The 20003-nt window shown below is 39.8% G+C and overlaps 1 protein-coding gene across 1 annotated transcript in view; it reads left to right on the top strand.

Annotated features, from left to right (window-relative positions):
• Positions 1 to 20003, top strand: part of SH2D4B (SH2 domain containing 4B) — a 159308-nt gene extending 139305 nt beyond the window's left edge. Inside the window, exon 9 of the transcript XR_014253612.1 lies at positions 1 to 20003. This exon is cut by the window's left edge and continues 27686 nt beyond it. The gene's annotated coding sequence lies outside the window, so the exon portion shown is untranslated.

Here is a 20003-nt window from a genome sequence, read left to right as displayed (position 1 = left end):
TCTTTCAAAACTCCCTTCCCTGGAGACTGTCTTCACTTGGTGCCGGTCAGATTTGGGGAATTAGCACTAACACATGAACACAGTTTATTCAGTCTTGATAGAGGGGATTTGCCGACTCCAAGGGGAAGTCTGTCAAGTCCAAGTTTTTTGTTCATTACACAGGAATAGTATTTTATTTATTCCTTCCTTCCTTTGGTTACCATTAGGAAGGTTTCTGTTGTTCTTTGCCTTTTACAAAATAATCACTCCCCCATTTGGACAATATATTTCTTAAGGCACAAAGCCATCTACTCTGTGAAGACTTTCTTGATTCCCTGAAGTGTGGTCATCACTCCCTCCTGTTTTTGCACATCCTGTGGATATAATCTGAGTTCTCTGTTGATGTGTTGCCTCCCCTTCTGGACTGTAGTTCCTTATGTGTCTTGTCTCCTCGGCACCCAGAATAATGTGAGTGCCCAAGGGTTGCTCAACAAGAGGATGGGAAAGGAGCATGAACGCAGAAGCAGCCTGCTGAAACACAGACAGATGCGGCCTGCCAGACTGCACACAGCAGCTGGGTGTGAGGCATAAAATCCAAGGCAGTTAATTAAAAACATTTTTATTTGACCTGATTAAAAAGAAGTTAAATCGATTGAGAAGTTTCTGCCGAGGAATTAAGCAGGGACATGAATCAGGTGAGCCGTACGCACTGTGGAAGCGGGGGGAGGCCCAAGAGCCAGCTGTTCTTGGCTGGAGATTTAGCCCAGACACTAGCTCACTGCGACCTTGGTCCTCGGGCTCTCCAGCCCAGGCAATGAGGAACTGCATGCCTGAGCACTCAGAGCTCTTCCAGCGGACACGGAATGCGCTGGCTGAGCACACTGGGATGAGCAGCTGCGGTTCCTACCGTGCCTGTGCTGCGTGGAGTCTGAGCCAGGGTCAAGGGAGGGGAAGCAGAAAGTTCAGGCCCCAATATTTCGAGGTTGCACAGTTACTGCTTTTACTTAGAAGCATGCCCGTTATGGCCTTTAAATTCCTGTATGCAGAACAAATGCACATTCCAATGTTTATCTTCTCTCAGTGGAACCCCTGTCCCTGTGTTTGTTGATATGCCCGGTGCCTTTAGGGAGAGAATGGGGAAGCTAACGTGGTTTTGCCGTAGCCCCTAGTAACCAGAAAAGACCAGCTGGGTTGAAGCCAAGTGGAACACGCTTTTCAGAGGGCTGACATGAAAGCACCTTCCTCCTAAAATTGCCCCCTTCTGTACCTCGAGGCACAGAATTCTCCTCGGGAAGGACCTCACCTGCCAGAGAACAAGTAGGATGTGCCCTTTATTTTTCATTTGGGGAAAACTGAGGTCCTGCGAGGGAAACTAACCAGCCCAAGACCAGAGCAGCCACGGCTTATTGCATGTGTCTTTCTTTCATCAAAGATGATGCTTTCTCACAGTGAAAACTCACTGGGTAAAGGAAAAACAGGTTTCTGCTTAGTGTGGTGGGAGCTAGACTGACAAAGGATAGGGAAGGGTTTTGCTTTGATACTGGGAAGAAAAGACGTGAGACCATAGGTAGGTAGTATCTGGTGTTGAGGGGCTCAAGCATGTGGAGAAGTGTAGGTGACATTAAGGACATCACCACAATCAGGGCTGGGCAGTCTTTGTGAATTAAAGTGCCTTGTTCCAAAGCAGGCTGGAGACTACGTAGATAACTAACAGCATATGAAGCCTTGTACCTGGGAGCTCAGATCTGCTTCTCTCTTGGACATTAGGGATCAATATTCCCTGGAGAGCTTTCCTTCTAGACAAAAGGATGCTTCTTGGTAGGGTGGTGTAGTAGCAGCACTTTGGAATGCAGCCCCACTGCTCAACAGCAATGTGACTTTGGCCAAATTTTCTCTCAGTTGAAGTTTCCTTACTTGACAATATGGAAAATTAACCTTTGCCCATTGGTTTGTTGTGAAGATTAAATTATTTAACATATACAGGACTTCTACTTTAAATGGCCTCGGGGAATCGGCTCTTGAAAGATTTTTCTCCCAGTTCCCATGTGAATGTTAATGAAATTATAGAAAAACAGTTCTGAAAATAGGAACAGTCAATCATCTTAACGTTTTGGGGGAAATTTCCCTAACTACAATTCTGATGAAAGATTGACCAGGTACCTATTGTCTCATGACCTCTTTTTCTTATCAATGCAAGTGATTTATAACATTGCCTGATAACTGAGTATTTCTACCCGGCATGCCAAAATGGCCCCAGAATTCTCGGCGTCTTTGGTGGCACAGGTCCTGCTCACTGTTCCCTCTGTGAGGGATGGTGCCAGTTGCTGGGGGAATAAATAGGAAGAACAATCACCTCTCTTCTCCCTGTCTGCCCATAGACAGATTCTGCTCCATGAAACTGGCAGGCCCCTTTCTGAGGGGCCAGGGTCTTGCCCACCATCTCCTAACTTCCACTGGATCAGTTCTGTTCTGTTCAGAGTCTATAGTTTCCATATACCACCTAGGGAGGGGCTGGCTGCCATGTATTGCATCCCGGGGGCTGTTGTGGACAAGGATGGAGAAAAGGTGAGCCCTGGGAACGGGGAATGCTGGGAGCAGATAGCAGTTTACAGATTTTTGTGAACTGCATTTGGTTGAGTGAAAACCCCCAACTTACTCTCACTTTTACTAGGGATTACATTCTTTGCCTTAAAGGCAGGCCTAAAATCAGAGCAGTAGGAAATACACTAGATGCTGGAATTTGGGGTCACGGAGGTGAACATCAGTCTCTCTTCTAGACTTAACTCTGAGAAGGGATTCTTCTTGGCTCTGGCACTTGCTAGCTATGTTATTTTGGTAAAGTATTCCACACCCTGAATTTCTCATTTCTAAAACAGAGATAGCAATATCTATGTCATAGGGCTGTAAGGGAGATTAAGTTAGTCCTCAGCACATAGTACTTGGTTCTTAGTTCATACTTAGTGCATAGTAAGGCCTCAATAAATATATTATTAACAATTATTATGCCTAATCCAGTGTCTGCATTGGAGAAGAGACAGGCAAGGCAAGCATCCACTCTGTTAATAAACACTAGGCTTCGCTAGAAAGAACCATGTTTAAGGATGAAATAGCAAAAAACAAAACAAAGCAAACGACAAACAGAATGAGGCCTTTCAAAGAGTCCTGAAGCAAAAATGATTTATCATTAGGGTACAGAAGACCATTTACCTAACACATGTATTTTAGAAAACATGGCCTTTCTGAAACGAGAATAATCAAAGAAAGGGAGGTAAGAAAATGAGATGCAAAGTCAACAGATGAGATGGTAATAAAGCTAACTGAACTTGAAAAAGATTTTCAGAAAATCGAAACAAATCAACCTAACTGTAGATCCAACTGTTGGTATAACCATGCAGAAAGGAACTACTCCAAGTGACACTAAAACACAGTTCTTCTACATCTGTAAAGGAATATTCTCTAGAGACAAAAAGAACTGCAAAATATCTTAAATCCTATTCAGTAATCATACTGGTGATAGTAGTGTTAGTATTGTTATTCTGAGACTGTGTGTGTATCATGGAATAAACCAAATGAGTGATTCTGTTATTGACATTGAAAATGGAGATTTTTGGCATGATTGAAAGGAGAGAAAGATGTTAGATGGATGAGGTTAAGTAAAAACTCTGTAACTCTGTATTTGAATTGTCGTTGTGAACTGTTTTCTACCTTAAACTATTTTCCTATCTGTTGACTAAGAAGGCCGAGAAGTAATGACCAGCCCAGTAAGCAGTGAGCATTCCTAGTGTTCAGACTGTCATTTCTAATACCATTTACCACTGAGAGGAACCAGAGCTTCTTGGAGAATTGATTGATTCCAGCTCCGAGGAAGAAAAGGTTCAGGATGAGCCTAAAATAATTTGTCATACTAGATAGCAAAGAAGCTATAAAATACTACTAGAGATGTGTCAAAGTACTTAGGAGATTACCTGAATAAGTTCCTACTGGCTAAAGATGGGACAAATTGGTCAACCAGAAGGATGATAATTGCAATGGATTAAAACATATCAAATAAGTTTCAATGCATGTGTTCATAATGATAATAATAATGGAAAACTCACCAGTAACTTTTGAAGGATGTTAGGGAATCACCTTATTGTTTTAAAATCTGGAAAATAAAGGGAAAATATCAAACATTTATCCTGCTTTTATTTTAGGATTTCTTCCTCTGGATAATGGGTTGAGGAGAAATAGCTTCCCTGTATAGAAGAATTTCAGCTGATATTCAAAGAATGATAGAGTTAAACCATTTTGTGATCTCTAAAGCTTTAGTGAATCTGAGCAACGGAGTTGGACAATGCATATAAATGGCAACCATCACAATATGAGAGACAACCAGATATTTATGTATGTCCTGATGGGAATAAACACCACCACCTTTGAAATAGCCTTGCTTACATATGTATGTGCACATGCATGCACACGCACACGCAAATACACAAAGGAGGAATGTGGGAGAAGGAATAAATATACACTTCATGGTGTTCCTGATGTTACAGTCTTCCAGTACAAGCTTTGGAGATCATCCTGCTTGCAGGTCCACTGGAAAGTGACCTATTTTCCTAGAACTTCACTCTAACTCTGACCCTGATGAGGCTCTAGCTCAAACACCAATTTTCAGGACGCACAGGGGACAAAGGAACATGTTAATGATACCACAGGGATGCTATCAGCAAAATCCAAAAGTGTAGGAAATGCTACAGAACAAATGACCTGGTTTCTACAGAAAAACAAAACAAAACAACAGCAAAAAACCAAAGCACATAAACATTCAAGGAAAATAAGAGAAATAGAGGAAATTGACAAATTAAAAGAGATTTAAGACTCATATCAACCAAATTGATTTCTGCTTCAAATAAACCAACTGTTTAAAAAAAACCTGATAAGATGTTTGGAAAAATCTGAACACTGATTGTATATGTGTTTATGCTAAGGCATTATCATGAACTGTTTTAGGTATGATTGTGGAATTGTTGATATTTCTTCAAAAGAGGAGTCACCTTTTAGAGATACACAGTTAACCATTAATACTTATAGATGACATGATAGCTCTATTTTTGTATGTATTTAAAACATATCATAATAAAAAGATAATGAGAAAAAAAGACTTCTGGGAAAATAAAAATGCAAAGCCAGATGAAAATCTGGTTGTAGACTATGGGGAACAGAAATAACACTTAAGAAATCGTAATCACTGATGTAAAGGACAATCTTAGATAGTTCTCCCACAATACAGAAGTGAAGTGCTTACATGGTTTCTTGAAGATGGTAGGAGCTTAAGGTATCTTTTTCTCTGCTCCTAGAGCTTTACTTTTCTAATTCACCCTGCCCCAACCAAAGCTAAAGGAAGGAGGAATTGTATGGGAAATGCCACATGGTGGTGATTTCCTAAGGATGGGAATCTGGTTCACACCCTGTACCATATCACTAGAGCAAGACTAGAACCCAGGCTCCCAACTGTCCTGCTGAAAAACAAAGTTCTAGGAAAATAGGTCACTTTCCACTGGACCTGCAAGCATGTTAATCTCCAAAACTTGTACTGGAAGTCTGTGACATCAGGAACCTCCCGAAGTGTGTATTTATTCATTTTCTCATGGTCCTCCTTCCATCTACTTGCTGATACCTAAAATCTTTGGGATTTGAGACTATAATGTTATTTCCTGATACATAAAATTTCAGTGACTCCCTCTGCCTAAAGCTAATGTGGCAAGTCCCATATGGCTGTCAACCCCTCCATTTACAAATCCCATGATTCCTCAGCAAGGATGCTCGTTTCCATCCCTACCAAGCCCGATCCAATCCATTCCTCAAGACTCAACTCAAATGTCTCCTCTTCCGGGAAGAATTTCCTGGTCTAGTGCTGTATTTCACGGGTTCTTTCTCTCTCTAGTCTCTCTTTTGAACTTTCACAAAGCCTGATCTGTATTTCTGATAATTCATATCTTTTGCCTAATATTTATGTTGAGGGATCATCTTGCCTCCTAGGTTTGGGCTTTTGTGTTATATTATTTTATGTGTACCTCTAATAGGCAGCATATATATATAGATTAAAAACCAAATTCCTATAATTATCTTTTTTCCAGACAAATTTAATGCATTTATGTTTTGTATGATTGTTGAACTGTTTACCCTTATCTCTACATCTAATTTTTACTGCTTATCATAACTCTTTTTGGATTTGTTTTTATCTCCTTTTCTGACATCTGAATTGATAAAATTTTCTTAATTTTCTCTTATTCTCCCTTCTGTTTGGCAAGCAATGTTAGTTATATTTTTTGTAATGGTTACTCTTAAGTTGGAACATATATATTAATTGTGTATTTATGCATTTTAATATCTCTTTCAAACACAGAAAAAGTAGAAAAAGGCTTTAGCACACTTTATTACATACTGTTCTTTTATTCTGCCTCTCTTGTTATTGTTTTCTAATGTTCTGTTTCCATATTTTTAATACAAATATTTTAGTTTTATTATTATATTTACAGACAATTTTTGGTCACTTTTTTTACTCACTATTGTTTTCTTTATAACGAACTTCTGTGTTCAACTTCTTTTTCTTGTTGAAATATATTTTTCAGTAATTCTTTCAGTGAGGATGTGTGAATGGTAAGCTTTCTGTTTTGTTAAGTCTTGAAATGTATTTATTTCGCCATAACTTATGACTGAAGGTTTGTAAATATATAATTCCAGGTGACAATTATGTCCCTTTAGCACTGAGAGATGCCATCCCATTGTTTTCTGAGATCTGTTGTTGCTTATGAGAATTTGAGAGCAACTTAATTGTCTTTTCTTATAGCTTTTATGCTTTCTCTGTATTCTTGATTTTTGCATCATCATCGCAGCTTATCTAGGTGTGGATTTATATCTATTCCTCTTATTTTGCTTTTGATTTTAAAAACTCCTGTCTATTTTAATGTTAGAAAATTCTTGACCATTGTTTCTTTATATTGCTTCTCCATTCCCTCTACTTTTTACTTTGGGAACTCTTATTAGACATATATTGGAGCCGTTCAATCTAGTCTCCATATCTCTTACTTTCTTTTTCATACTTTTTAATCTTCTAATCTCTCTTTGGGTAAAATCCTCAGAGAGCTTCCAATTCATTGATGTCCACTTTAATTCACCAGTTTAATTGAACTCTGTCCGATCTGGAGTTTATTGAACTTGAATCAATCCATTTTAAAACAATTTTAATGACCACGTTTTTATTTCGCAGGACTTATAGTTGGTTCTTTTAAAATATTAATCTCTTATGCCTGTTTTCTTAATGGAAAATGTTTACTTTTTAGTTGGAGTATAAAAAGCCTTAAATGAAAACCTTGACCAATTGCCTTCATCATAGTTCCTTGTGTCCTCTCTACAGCCTGACTTGGGAACATCCATGCTATGTTGTCACTGCTCTTCTGTCAGCCACAGGTTGACACACCCTTATTAATATAAGGGTATATTAATTATGCCAGTACTTCGGCAAAGTCACTACAGGGAGTTGTCCATGGTCACCAAGGCAACTCACATATTTTGATAATGTTTTTTTCTTTTACTCTCTTTTATTTTAGGAAGGATGCTTGGGCCACACAAGTTGAAACTCTGAAAACTCCAACACATAAATCTACTTTTATTCTAAGTTATTGTCTCAAACTGCTGTGCACTAATTTTATCTATAGATATCAATATTACTAGACTCTAAATTATTTTGTTTCAAGTACCAGCCTGTCAATGAGCTAAAAATCATAAATAATTTGCTAAGCAAATGAAACACATTTGCTGAAATTATTTTGTCAGATTTCTTAATCGCAAGAGTGTTATTGGAAGTATATCTACAAAATTAATAAAAGATTATATATCTTTATAATTTCTAAAACTATCAGTTGCTTCCAAAACTAATCTGGCATTATTTTCAAATAATTCAGAAATAGATGAGATTGCTTGTGAAAGCCATTGTTTGGGTGATAATTTCAACCAAATATAAGTTCTGTAGTTTATCTAGACCTAAGTGATTTGCTCCTGCCTGAAGTTGTCCTATTAATTAATATTCAGGCTTTACAGCAATGGCACATCCTTCACTCACTGCACACATGAATGAAACCTAAACATTTTATGCTGTATTTTCCTTCTATTCTTGGTCCAGTTCATCTTCTGGAAGTGTAAAATCATCACGAACCATCTCAGTTGCTGACCTCAAGAAAAGGTAACTCCAGCAGACAAATATCTGAGCTTTGCTAAAGCCCTTGAGATGCCTTTTACCTTTTCTGTGACTCCCTCCCTGGGCTTCTGGGCACTTTTGCTTCTAACAGCCACAGCTTGGGACTTCTTTGGAGACCTCCCTGAGGGGCTGTGGTAGCTGCCTTAGCCATAGGCACAGACAGAGGAAAGTGCTTGGGAGTTTATGCCAGTGACTGACAGGTACAGGAGTGTGAAAACGCAGTTCCCTTACTTCAGGGCAGGCAAATCTCTTAGATGCAAATTTACATGAGAACTGAGACTGAGCTGAGACTCTGCCTGAACTTGCACCTGGGTCTTGTGGCTTCTCCTATCCTATCCTTCTCGTTTCCTATCCTGCTCCCCCTACTCCCTTGTAGGGTCTCCACGGAGTAGGTCCTGAACAAATCACTTACTCATGATCCCTATCTCAGGGTGGGCTTCAGGGGACCAGATCCATATCAGTAACCGTCCTGAGTGCAAATCAGGTGATGCTCATTTCTCTTCATATTTGGAACATCCGACTTGGAAGGAGAAGGGTCAATATTTTCAAATTTTATTGCCCATGATAAAACATTCAATCAGGAGAAACGGCATGACTCTGCTGGCGATGATTTTGTGAGACTGTCCTTTGATTGCCACAGAGTCGTTCTGCTCAGGGCTGAGCACTGCACAGGGTGAGAGCTGGAAGACATGGCATCCCCAGAGGGAGCTCAAATTCGTCCACGTGCTGGGCTGGGGAGGTGATGAGCTTTCTGCCGGGACTTTGAGCCAGGAATGGAGGATCCTTTGCTTGGGCACTTTTGCCATTCCTTATCTGTGGTGACTTGTTCTGTTTTGTTTCTAAATTTTTTTTTGCTCTTTCCAAAATGGATGTTATTCTTGCATTAATTCTTTGAGGATCTTAAATATACCAATTGTAAAGTCAGTATGTGATTGTTTTAAGTTTTTGCATTTTGTTGAGAGTGAATGCGTCCCCTTATTATTGATTTTCTTGGTCATCCTTCTTAGTGTTATCTTTCCCTTTATGTGCTGGAGCTCTAGTTTCCTCTGGGCTCATACTGAGTGGGGGTTTTTGTTTTCCTCCCCTCTGTACTCCCTTCTCCCTGCCCAGCAGATGTATGGTTGTCTCCATCCTGCTAAATGGAACCTCACATGTAGCCCTATCATCTCATGCTGGTATTACCATCCTATCAGAGCTATTGCATGCCCAGGAGCTGGTCCTGCATCAGCAGCCTTCTCTTCTCCCTCCCAGAACTGCTGCTGCTGTTGCAAGTTGCAGCCCCAGGAGTGGTCATAGTTTGTTTCGCATGAGGGTGTTGGTGCAAGCCCTGTTTTATGTGGCAGGATGGCTCTTTCCCTCCGTCACCACTGAGGTTTGGGATCTCCATTATTCCCCGCAGTGGAATCCCAGTCACTCATAGTTTTGATCTGAAATCAACAAGGTCATGGCCTCCATGCCTTAGCATTTGGTTTGTCTTTTGTTTTTGGTTCACCAAGAAATTTCTTTTCTCTTTGAAAAGGGTTTTGTCTTAATTAAAAATTTAAAAAAATCCAATGAAGAATATTCAAATATAAATGCTCTTTTTAGAGCGGAGGGGGTAGTTTAAAGCATGAACCCTTGACTGGAATTCTGTCTTTGAGTTTCTTGAACAGAGGATTTGGGTTTTCTCCCTATCTGTTAATGTATAGAGTTGGCATCAAACTTTGATAGCTCATAATCAAATATTTACTGAATAAATAATTCATCTGGTTGAGTAGTTTTCAAACTTAATCTTCAGCACTGGAACTTTTTTTTTCCCAAATAAAACCTTACATACAAGTCCCCAATACAGAAATATATAAAAGTGACATTTTATTAGTATTTAGTTATTTTATTAAGTTCACATTTGTGATGTTTACTTATTTTAAAGTCAGTTATTAAGATCAGGAAGACCTTGGAAAAATGAATATTTTTTTCAGTTCCTATGGTGGAGAAGACCTATTATTTTAGCTTCAGCTTCTTTCTCCTCTTTTACTTTCTTCTTTCTTTCTACTTTCTCTTTTCTTCTTTCCTCTCTATTTTTCCTTCCTCTCTTCCTTCCTTCCTTCTTCCTTTTTTTTTTTCTCCCAGTTTAGTTCTATTTGTTTTTCCATTATCCCCAAAGCACCTCCACAAGTGGGAGGGTCTATTAGCAGACACTGTTTGGCCATCACTGGGGCAGTGTGGTCCCCTACAAGGGCAGTTTGTGTCTTTTCTTCCAGGTCAGACTGTGAGCCAGTGTCCGAGGTGGAGCAAGACCCAGTTTTCTGGTCTCGTTTCCACATGGGAGTCTTTTCTCTTGCTATGGTGTCAGGCCAAAGAGAGATGAAGCAGCACTGTGGAGGAGTTCCACCACCTCCTCTTGTCTGACACAACCAGCTGTGCCACAGGCAAGTCAAATTTCACACCCATCTTTTCCATGCCCTGACTTTTCTCACTCTTCTCCCAGACCCTCTTGCTCAGTGTAAACAACAGGAAAGAGCTGGAAACAACCAACACTTGCCGTCCTCAGATGGTGGCCTGGCTGTGAACGTCAGTGGAGGACCTCTCCTGAGCATCCCTTCATATGTAAACAGAGCTTGACCAGACACTGTGGGTAATGATCAGTGACTGGGTCCTGATGGTCATACTTCCTTAATGTTCTCTGCTGCTTTCTGAACAGAATCTGGTTGCAAATGTCCAAAGGAGGGAGACGTGAAGGATTTCAGCTTGAGAGCAGCAACCAAAGGACCAGTGGTGTGCTGGTGAATGTTTAACAACTGGCTCTCTGAAAACCAGAGCCCTGGTTTGTAGAATTTATCAATTTCAGTGGTGTAAATACCCCTACCATAGCCAATTCCAAGCTACCAACAATTTAACGCCTGGTTTGAAAAATTCCGAAAAATTTAACAATCAGTATTTCCAGGCTGGTACGAGTTGGCTCTAGAACATCCGTGGCCCAGAGACATGTGGGCAAAGGCTGCCTGTGCCCAGTCCTCAGGGCTTTCATTTCATGTGGAGCTTCAGGTCCGCATGTGAGCCTCCAGCCCTTTCATCAGGCTTTGCTCTCGGGTGCCCAGTTGGTCCCAGTATCCTCAACTCTGGCCCCTGCGGCCCCTCCAGCTTCTAGTGCAGCTGGTGTGACTTTCGCTACTGGGGCATCTGTGTTTGTTCAAAGGTTCATGGTGACAAGTGTTTAGATAAACAGTCATCACAACCGAAACTCGAATCTGGTTTTGTTTACAGTTTGGAAAGAGGGAAATGACTAATTGTGTAGGGGAGCCTTATCTTTATTAGAGAACTATGTAGGGACTGGTGAGAGTAAATGAAATAAAGCCTGCCTGCTTGGGTTACCCACGATTACATTCTCCAGCTGAATAACATGGAGGAAGGAAGAGAGGGAGGAAATGGATGAATAATGTCTTGTCCTTCCATAAAGATACTGTAAAGCTCAGTAATGAGAAAATTTTTTAATACATAGGTGGGTAACATTGCTCTGGGAGAATGTTGCGCTTCAGCAGTTTCTTTTCTGGTTATTTTTATTGGAAGCTCTACTAATGAGTTTACAGAGAAAAACAGCCACAGAAATTCAGCTGTTTTGGTCATTGCATGACGGAGGCTCATGTATGGGCAGTGATTCAAAAAAGGTCATTCAGGAAATAAAGCAAATGATGGCTGGGATATAAGCAAACAATAGTCTTGAAATTGTTTAGTTTTTTTGCTAGCACAGATTGTTTCAGGGTAAGGTCTTTGAAGAGAAGACAGCATATTTGATTGTTAGCAATAATGACCAGAGAAAACCCTAATGACAACTGGATTTCTAAATTATTGCGCTGACTTTAAAACAGACACACAGCACATACTTAATAAATTTTTGGAAAGTTATATTTATTAAATTTATAGAAAAGGCTATTCCGTAAATTCTACAAGATAACGATAGGCAAATTAGTTCATACCCAGGATCAGCATTTCCTACACATCCTCCACTTTGGAAATTAAGAAATACTCTGACAATTATTTTTATTACCTTTTTCATTTCATTGTTCTCATTCACTGGTTGCAGACACTATCGACAAAGTCATAGAATGCTAAAATCTCTGTGTTGTGAAGAAAGACAGAGTGGGAGGGAAGTGTAACATCAGTAACTGATGTGTGGCTCTCATCAGTTCCCCTGCCACGTGGGAGTATTTGTTTTGGTTATCCTGTCCCTCTTGCCTCACTGTAGGCTGTGTGTGTGTGTGTGTGTGTGTGTGTGTGTGTGTGTGTGCGCGTGTGCGTACGCATGTGCAGGGGTGGGTGGTCATGCAGATAACTTGTCTCTTTAGTTCACAGGTCTCCATATCCAAGGGAGGCTATATATAGACCAGGTATAGAAACTATTGAAAGATATCTTGGACTTTGGGTCAGAAGCCATAACTAGATAGGTCTTTGGGAGATACTTTTCCTTGGGGTGTGGAGTGTATTTTTCATGCAAAGGGAGGAAGATCATAGAAGGTTATATAATTTGTTCACAGTATTTGCTGTCTTCCCTTTGGTCCATTCTTTCAGAGCCCTTTCCTTGCGTTCTTCCATTCCGTTTACATAAGGCTTGGCCACATAATTTGCAATGGCTAATGGATTGTGAATAGAAGTGGTGTGTGCTCCTACCTAGCAGAAACTTTGAGAGCCATTGCTGTTTCCAGTTCTGTGCTTTCTCCATGCCAGATAACAGCATGTCCCTACTAGCAGTCTGGAACCTAGAATGAAGAAGACACGTGTGTGGAGCAATGCCACAGCCGGCCCACAGCTAAAATGGACCATGAGTGATAAATAAACCTTTACTGTTGTAAGCCACGAGATTTAGGGGCAGTTTGTTACCACAACTTAACCTAATGAAAAAAAAAAAAGGTTCTGAAGAACCTAGGGGCAGGACAGGTATAAAGACGCAGATGTAGAGAATGGACTTGAGGACACGGGGAGAGGGAAGGGTAAGCTGGGACGAAGTGAGAGAGTGGCATGGACGTATACACACTACCAAATGTAAAATAGATAGCTAGTGGGAAGCAGCCACATAGCACAGGGAGATCAGCTGGGTGCTTTGTGACCACCTAGAGGGGTGGGATAGGGAGGGTGGGAGGGAGACGCAAGAGGGAGGAGATATGGAGACATATGTATATGTATAGCTGATTCACTTTGTTATAAAGCAGAAACTAACATACCATTGTAAAGCAATTATACTCCAATAAAGATCTTAAAAAAACCCCATAACCTAATGAAAGCTGGCAGACAAAGAAAATGAGACTCATATACGTGACAATTTTGACTGTCAAGAGCAAAGCAAGAAAGCACTCCTTTCACTGTACTCTTGCCAACCTTGGTGTCATCCCATTTGTTTCTGTATTTAACATCTTGATAGACACACATAGTATTTTATCCAAGTTGTCTTCATTTCTATGACTGTTAGAAAAGTCAAACAGTTTTTCATGTATTTGCATTTTAATTTAGGCAACTTACTTTCTTTTGAGGACTATGTCAACTTCCTATTTTCTATTTTATTACTTGCCTTTTCTTAATGAACTGTAAGAGTTTTTTTTTTTTTTTAACTTATTAAGGACATCATTTCTTTACCATAGACATTAGAAATAATTTTTCCAAAACATTTTTTTCCTAGTTTGTTTTTAAATATTGTATGTGATGGCTCTTGATATACAGAAGTTTAAACATTTCACGTAGCCAAAATGCATGTGCCTGGTAGTAATAAATATTTATTTAATGAATCAAAGAATAATTTATTTCTTTGCTTTTACGTATTTAAAATGCTCTCTCATACTGACATGAGAAAATATCCCCCTATTTTCCCCTCCTTTTGTTTTATAACTTTTGTTTCAATTTCTAGATCAGGGGTTCCAACTCCTCTTGTACATTAGTCAATAATATTTTGGGAGCTTTTAAAAAGCACAACTTTCTATACTCTAAGGGTGTGACTTGAGATTCTGTATTTTTTTATAGCCTCCCTTTCCTTTTTCCCAGGGTATTCTGATGCAGTTAGTCTGGAGTTTGGTGATCACTATTAAACACATTTTAATCTTAATGTAGTCCAATTTACTTGTTTTTTGCTTTTGTGACTTGGGCTTTCGATGTAGTATTTAAGAAATCTTTGCCTAAACCAAGATTACAAAGATTTATTCTTATTTTTTCTTCTAAGAGTTTTATAGTTTTAGGTTTTACATTTATGTCTATGACCCTTTTGAGTTAACTGGTGTGAGTTAGGAGTCCAACTTCATTCTTCTGCATGTGGATATTCAATTATCCCAGCACCGTTTTTTGAAAAGACCATTCTTTTTTTTTTGACCTTTCTTTCTCCATTGAATTATCTTGGCACTTTTGTCAAAAATCAATTACCTATAAACTTGAGGGTTTACTTCTAGGCTCTCAATTCTATTCCATTGATCTATTTGTCTATACTTATGCTAGTATTATACACACTTGATTCATGTAGCTTTGTACTGTTTTGAAATCAGGAAGTGGTAATCCTCCAATTTTGTTCTTTTTCAAGATTATTTTGGCTCTTCTGGGTCCATAAGAATTTTCTCATGAATTTTATTTAAAAAATTTTTTTTAAATTTATTTTTTAAATAAATTTATTTATTTTATTTATTTTTATTTCTGGCCGTGTTGGGTCTTTGTTGCTGCGTGCAAGCTTCTTCTAGTTGTGGTGAGCGGGGGCTACTCTTCCTTGTGGGGCATGGGCTTCTCATTGTGGTGGCTTCTCTTGTTGCATAGCATGGGCTCTAGGTGCGCGGGCTTCAGTAGTTGCGGCACGTGGGCTCAGTAGTTGTAGCTCGCGGGATCTAAAGTGCAGGCTCAGTAGTAGTGGTGCATGGGCTTAGTTGCTCCACAGCATGTGGGATCTTCCCGGACCAGGGCTCGAACCCGTGTCCCCTGCATTGGCAGGCGGATTCTTAACCACTGCACCACCAGGGAAGCCCCCACATGAATTTTAGAATCAGCTTTTCTATTTATGCAGAATCCACCTCTTGACATCTTCTCCTACTCCCGGATCACAGTGTTTTCCTTTCCCCCAGGCCACAGGTACCACCTGACATGTTTTTATTAACATGGATTATTTATAAAGTAGATGGTGAATTTTTCAGTGTAAGAGTGTCTTTCAATTCAACAGTGAAATGGAAAATGGAGGGACTTAATCTCTTGGGACTCAATTCCCCCTCTATGAATGAAGGGGTGGGAAAAGCATGTGGATTAACTAGTCAGAGAACTTGTCCTCCTCTACTTCCTTCAACAGTGATTATTGGCTGTGTTCTTTCCCTTGTTTCCCCCCACCCCTTTTATCTCCTTGCATTTGTGCTGTCACCTGGACTAGATCTTTTCTCAGGTTCCACAGGCTTTTTAAAGACTATGATCCCATGAAGAGTTAGCATTCTGAGAAAACCTCCTTTTTCAAGAATTGATGGCATTTCTTCTTCTGAAAGTCATTTCCAACTACCAGGTCCACTCAGTTTGACCTGCTGTTGCGTTGCTTGCAGGCCTGATGTGTTTGCTTCTATGAAAATGTCCGTTAACTAAGGCTGTGTCTGATGGACTTTTGTCACCTCATGCATCATAAGAGTAGAGTAAGTGTCAAGTGATAATAGATATTTTATTTTCCCAGCATCACATGCTAGTTTGCACTATTAATTCTAGGTTGTCTCTGAATCACTGCACAAGAGTTAACTGTAAATGGGATTTGCCAACTCTGAGAAGGGAAGGGAATCTGACTCAGGATATGTTCAAAGTCACCTTTACTAGGCTCTAAGCACACCTTTCTAGTCTCTTGATGGGTGAAAGAGCTTTGGACCACAGAATCTGGTCTCTAACCACCCTGAAGAATTCCTCTAGATGTGGACTTCTTGTCTAATTGTCACTTCTAAAATCTATGAGAGCAAAGGTAGGATCAGTGCCTGGTATCTGATAGGAGCTTAGTAAATATTTATTGGATAAATGAATGGATGATTAATTCTGTGGTTGAATCTTACAGTATTCCAAGTACTGCGCCATGCACATTTCACTGAATTTTTACTATACTTCCGTAAGTTTTTAATTCATTGACTAATATTAATACCTGTCAACTGGATAACACTGTCACATTCCATATTATTTGAATCTTATAATATCCTGTGAGAGACACCATTGGTTTTACCCCCATTTTACAGTTCACGATATTGATACCTAGAAGATGTTTAATGCTTTAATTCAGCGTTTTTCCAATTTTAACGTAGCAAGAACCTCCTGAAGCTCTTAGATTCTGATTCAGCGTATCTGGGTGGGCCTGAGAGTCGTAGGTTTAACAAGCGCCCAGGTGATGTTGATGCTGCTATTCTGCAAACTATACTTTGAGTAGCAAATAGAACATTTTAAACAGAACATTTTCTTTGCCTTTGTGAAGGTGAGGGGTTAAAAAATAATATACGAGACAAATAAACATTCTCTCTTTCAACCAAAAAAAAAAAAAAAGAGCTAGAGACTAAGCAGTCTAAAAGCAAAATATCTTCATAGATACCATTCAACTGAAATCCTGATGATGAAGCTTGATAAATCAGCCGTTCTTTAAACCTACAGGATATTACAGCACACAATATACCGTAGACTAACAAAGTTGGAGGGTTCACGCTTCCAATTTCAAAACGACGCAAAGCTACTTTTAAAAATCTAAAACCAAAGCAATAAATAGAAAAAATGAGAAGACCCTTGTGACTGTCCCGAGAAAAGGTTATTTTTGACCAATGTAATGCAGATTAATTTTCATAACATGCCTTGAGATTTTCTTATTAAAAAAGGGACTTGAAAGGTGTAGTTAAGAGCAAAAATTGTTTGCATATTATACATAGTACCTGAAAACTAACGTCACTCTTGGGAAATCTCGATCATCTTCATAGCCTGCCTAAGAAAGCAAGATTGTTCTAAAGTATGAAGATAAAGACTTGCTATTTATGACTGTGCCCTTGATCAGTTACTGGGGCTTTCCATGTGGAACTCAACAGACATTCATCACTGCTGCTACCTCTCACAATCAGGATTCCTCATCTGCCCAGACCAGATAATTCCATATCTTTTCGTGTACTAAAGAGCTCACCATTTTACTCGGACTTCGCTTCCTGAAACATGTAGATGCTTTGGAAAGTTAAGAGCAGGAGGCAATGAGGAGATCCAGGCAGCAGATATCCCAGCCCTAGGCTGGGGGGTTGTAGCAGAAGGCAGAACACTAAGTGACGGCCGTTGGACTACTGGGCTTTGCCTACTATGTAAAGATTTTTAAAGCTAAAGGTCATTGGTGTCTTTTATCATAATATTTGCTAGAAATGCTTTGTGGCTAGTGTTTTCCCAGGCACCAGTGTTCCAGATTATGGGTGTGTCCCTGAGTTAAGTAAAATGGGGAACACCTTAAAGGTAACTGGGATTGAAAAATTTGGAAGAATTATTAGCTCAGAGAAATCAGAGTGAGGATAATCTTTAGAAATCTAATCTGAATTTCCAGTTTAAGATGGCATACGAATCCTTTGAATAAATTCTCCCTGAATCCTGAATTCCACTGAATGACTAATAGGATACAGGAAACCATCAAAAGGTGCTGCCCATCTGCCAGAATGTTGGTGAATTTTTGCATGATAAAGTGTAGCCAAGACCACATCGAGCAGAGTCTGACTAATTCATGAGATGGATGCTGCATCAAAAACAAAGTCGGTCGAGAATTAATGGATGGGACTTCTAGTAGCAACTCTAATATTAAAAAAGACCAGAGCAGAGGGGCCAGAGGTAAGTGGGGCCTGTGGTGCACTTGGAGACGGTTTTCAATTCTACTTGAAAATCTTAGGGCAAACTTGTACTGTGGAAGAGGTACATGAGATGGCTGGATTTGGGCTCACTCTCACTGAGCTCAGCTGAGGTTCTCTGTGAACTGGGGGCCATAGGAATGACTAAATTTTTAGAAGCACGTTGTGCAAGTTAGACAAGGAGCACACTGATCTTCAGGTTGTAGTGATCAACAAGGAGAAGTAACCCTTCTGCACAAAAGTGAAGCAAAATGTTACCCAGCTGCCTCTTTTGGATGCTAGCTCCCTTCTCCCCACAGAAAACTAGTCTTCTGATCTGACAAAATAAAATTACAACATTTTAGTGTCCAGGTGGAGCTGTCAGAGGAGAGTTGACTACATGAATCTAGACCTCAGAGAAATCTGGGCTGGAGTCAGCAGTTGCACAGGCGGTAATTAAAACTGTGCTTGTGGATGAAGTCCCTTGGGGAGAGAGTAGGCTCTGCAAAGAGAGGGCTTAGAACTGAGCCCAGGAGAATTCCAGCATCGAGAAGGATTGCTCTGAGGAGGAAAGAACTGCAAAGCACTGTGAGAAGAGGTTCCAGAGAGGGATGAGGGAAATCAGGGTTCTGGAGTATTTTGGATGTCCAGACATGAGTGTTTCAAGAAAGAAGAGTTGTATTAAATGCCACTGGGAAGTCAAATAGGAAGAAACTGAAAAATATTCTTTGAATTTCACAGCATCTATGTCTATGTGAAATAAAGGATCAGGTCATCTGATGAGAGACTGTGTGTGTGAAAGATGGCAGCAGGGACCGGGGAGGATGGTTGTAGTTCTCAGAGTTCTCCAGAGAAACAGAACCAGAAATACATATATATATATATTATTATTAAAGAGAGAGAGAGAGAGAGGCAGAGAGAAGTCCAAAATCTGCAGGGTAAGCTGGCAGTAGAGACCTAGGGAAGAGTTGATGTTGCAGTTTAAGTCTGAAGGCAATCAGCTGGCAGAATTCCCTGTTCCTCTGAGGACCTCAGTCTTTTCTCTTAAGGTCTTCAGCTGATTGGATGAGGCCCATCCACACCATGGAGGGTAATTGGCTTTACTTAAAGTCTATTAATTTAAATGTTAATTTCATCTAAAGAATACGTTTGCGGCAGAATCCAAACATGTTTGACCAAGTATCTGGATACCATGGTCTAGCCAAGTTGACATATAAAATTAGCCATAACAATAGCGCAGGTTAGATGAGTTCTGAAGTGTTCATACAAGAGACAATGGACCAGAGAACTGTAGTCACGGAATGTGGGGTGCCATGGGTCCGTCTGAGGGAGGCAATCCTGAATTGATGGTGATTCCTATTTGTCCTTTTGTCTGAGTTCTCTGGCAGCATTTAGCTGCCTGGGTGCAGGGTCAGAGAAAAACGGTTGACACCAAAATCAAAATAAAATTTTATGCTTCATTTTGGGGGAAGGAATTTATCTTTTAACAAATATATAGTTTTGTGTATGTGTGTGTTTACTCATTGGGAAGTCTTTCCTTTCTACAATGATTACAATAGCTCTTGCATCTTGTTTCCACCCTGTTGATTAATTGTTACTTTTCCCCTTTTCTTTACTCTTTTCTTAACTTTTTCCTCATTTGCTTATCTAACAAGTCCTTGCATGTCGTAAAGCACATCAAATATATATTGCCATAAAGTCATAAATGTCTAAAATAAAACTCATATACATTCAGCTCCAACCCCCTCCCCCCCCAAAATTCCTGCTTCTTTTCCATGTTAACTTGTCACCCTTTTGGGAGGCAGGCAGGGCAGATTCTAAAGAGTAAGATAGTTCCCAAGGTTAGCTTGTCAATAACTGACCTAGAATTCAAATCCAGGGTTTCTGGCCCCAAATCTTTCTATACACACTGATTCCTTGAGTTTTATTTAAAAATATTAAACACTATAGATTCGTTGATCTTGGGATTTAAAGGTACAGGAATAAAAGAGAAGGAAAATGGA

The sequence above is a fragment of the Balaenoptera physalus genome (genome assembly GCF_965194825.1).
Source record: "Balaenoptera physalus genome assembly, chromosome: 14".
Lineage (NCBI taxonomy): Eukaryota > Metazoa > Chordata > Mammalia > Artiodactyla > Balaenopteridae > Balaenoptera > Balaenoptera physalus.
Note: the sequence above shows the minus strand (reverse complement) of the source record. Positions and strands in the feature narration are given on the sequence as shown.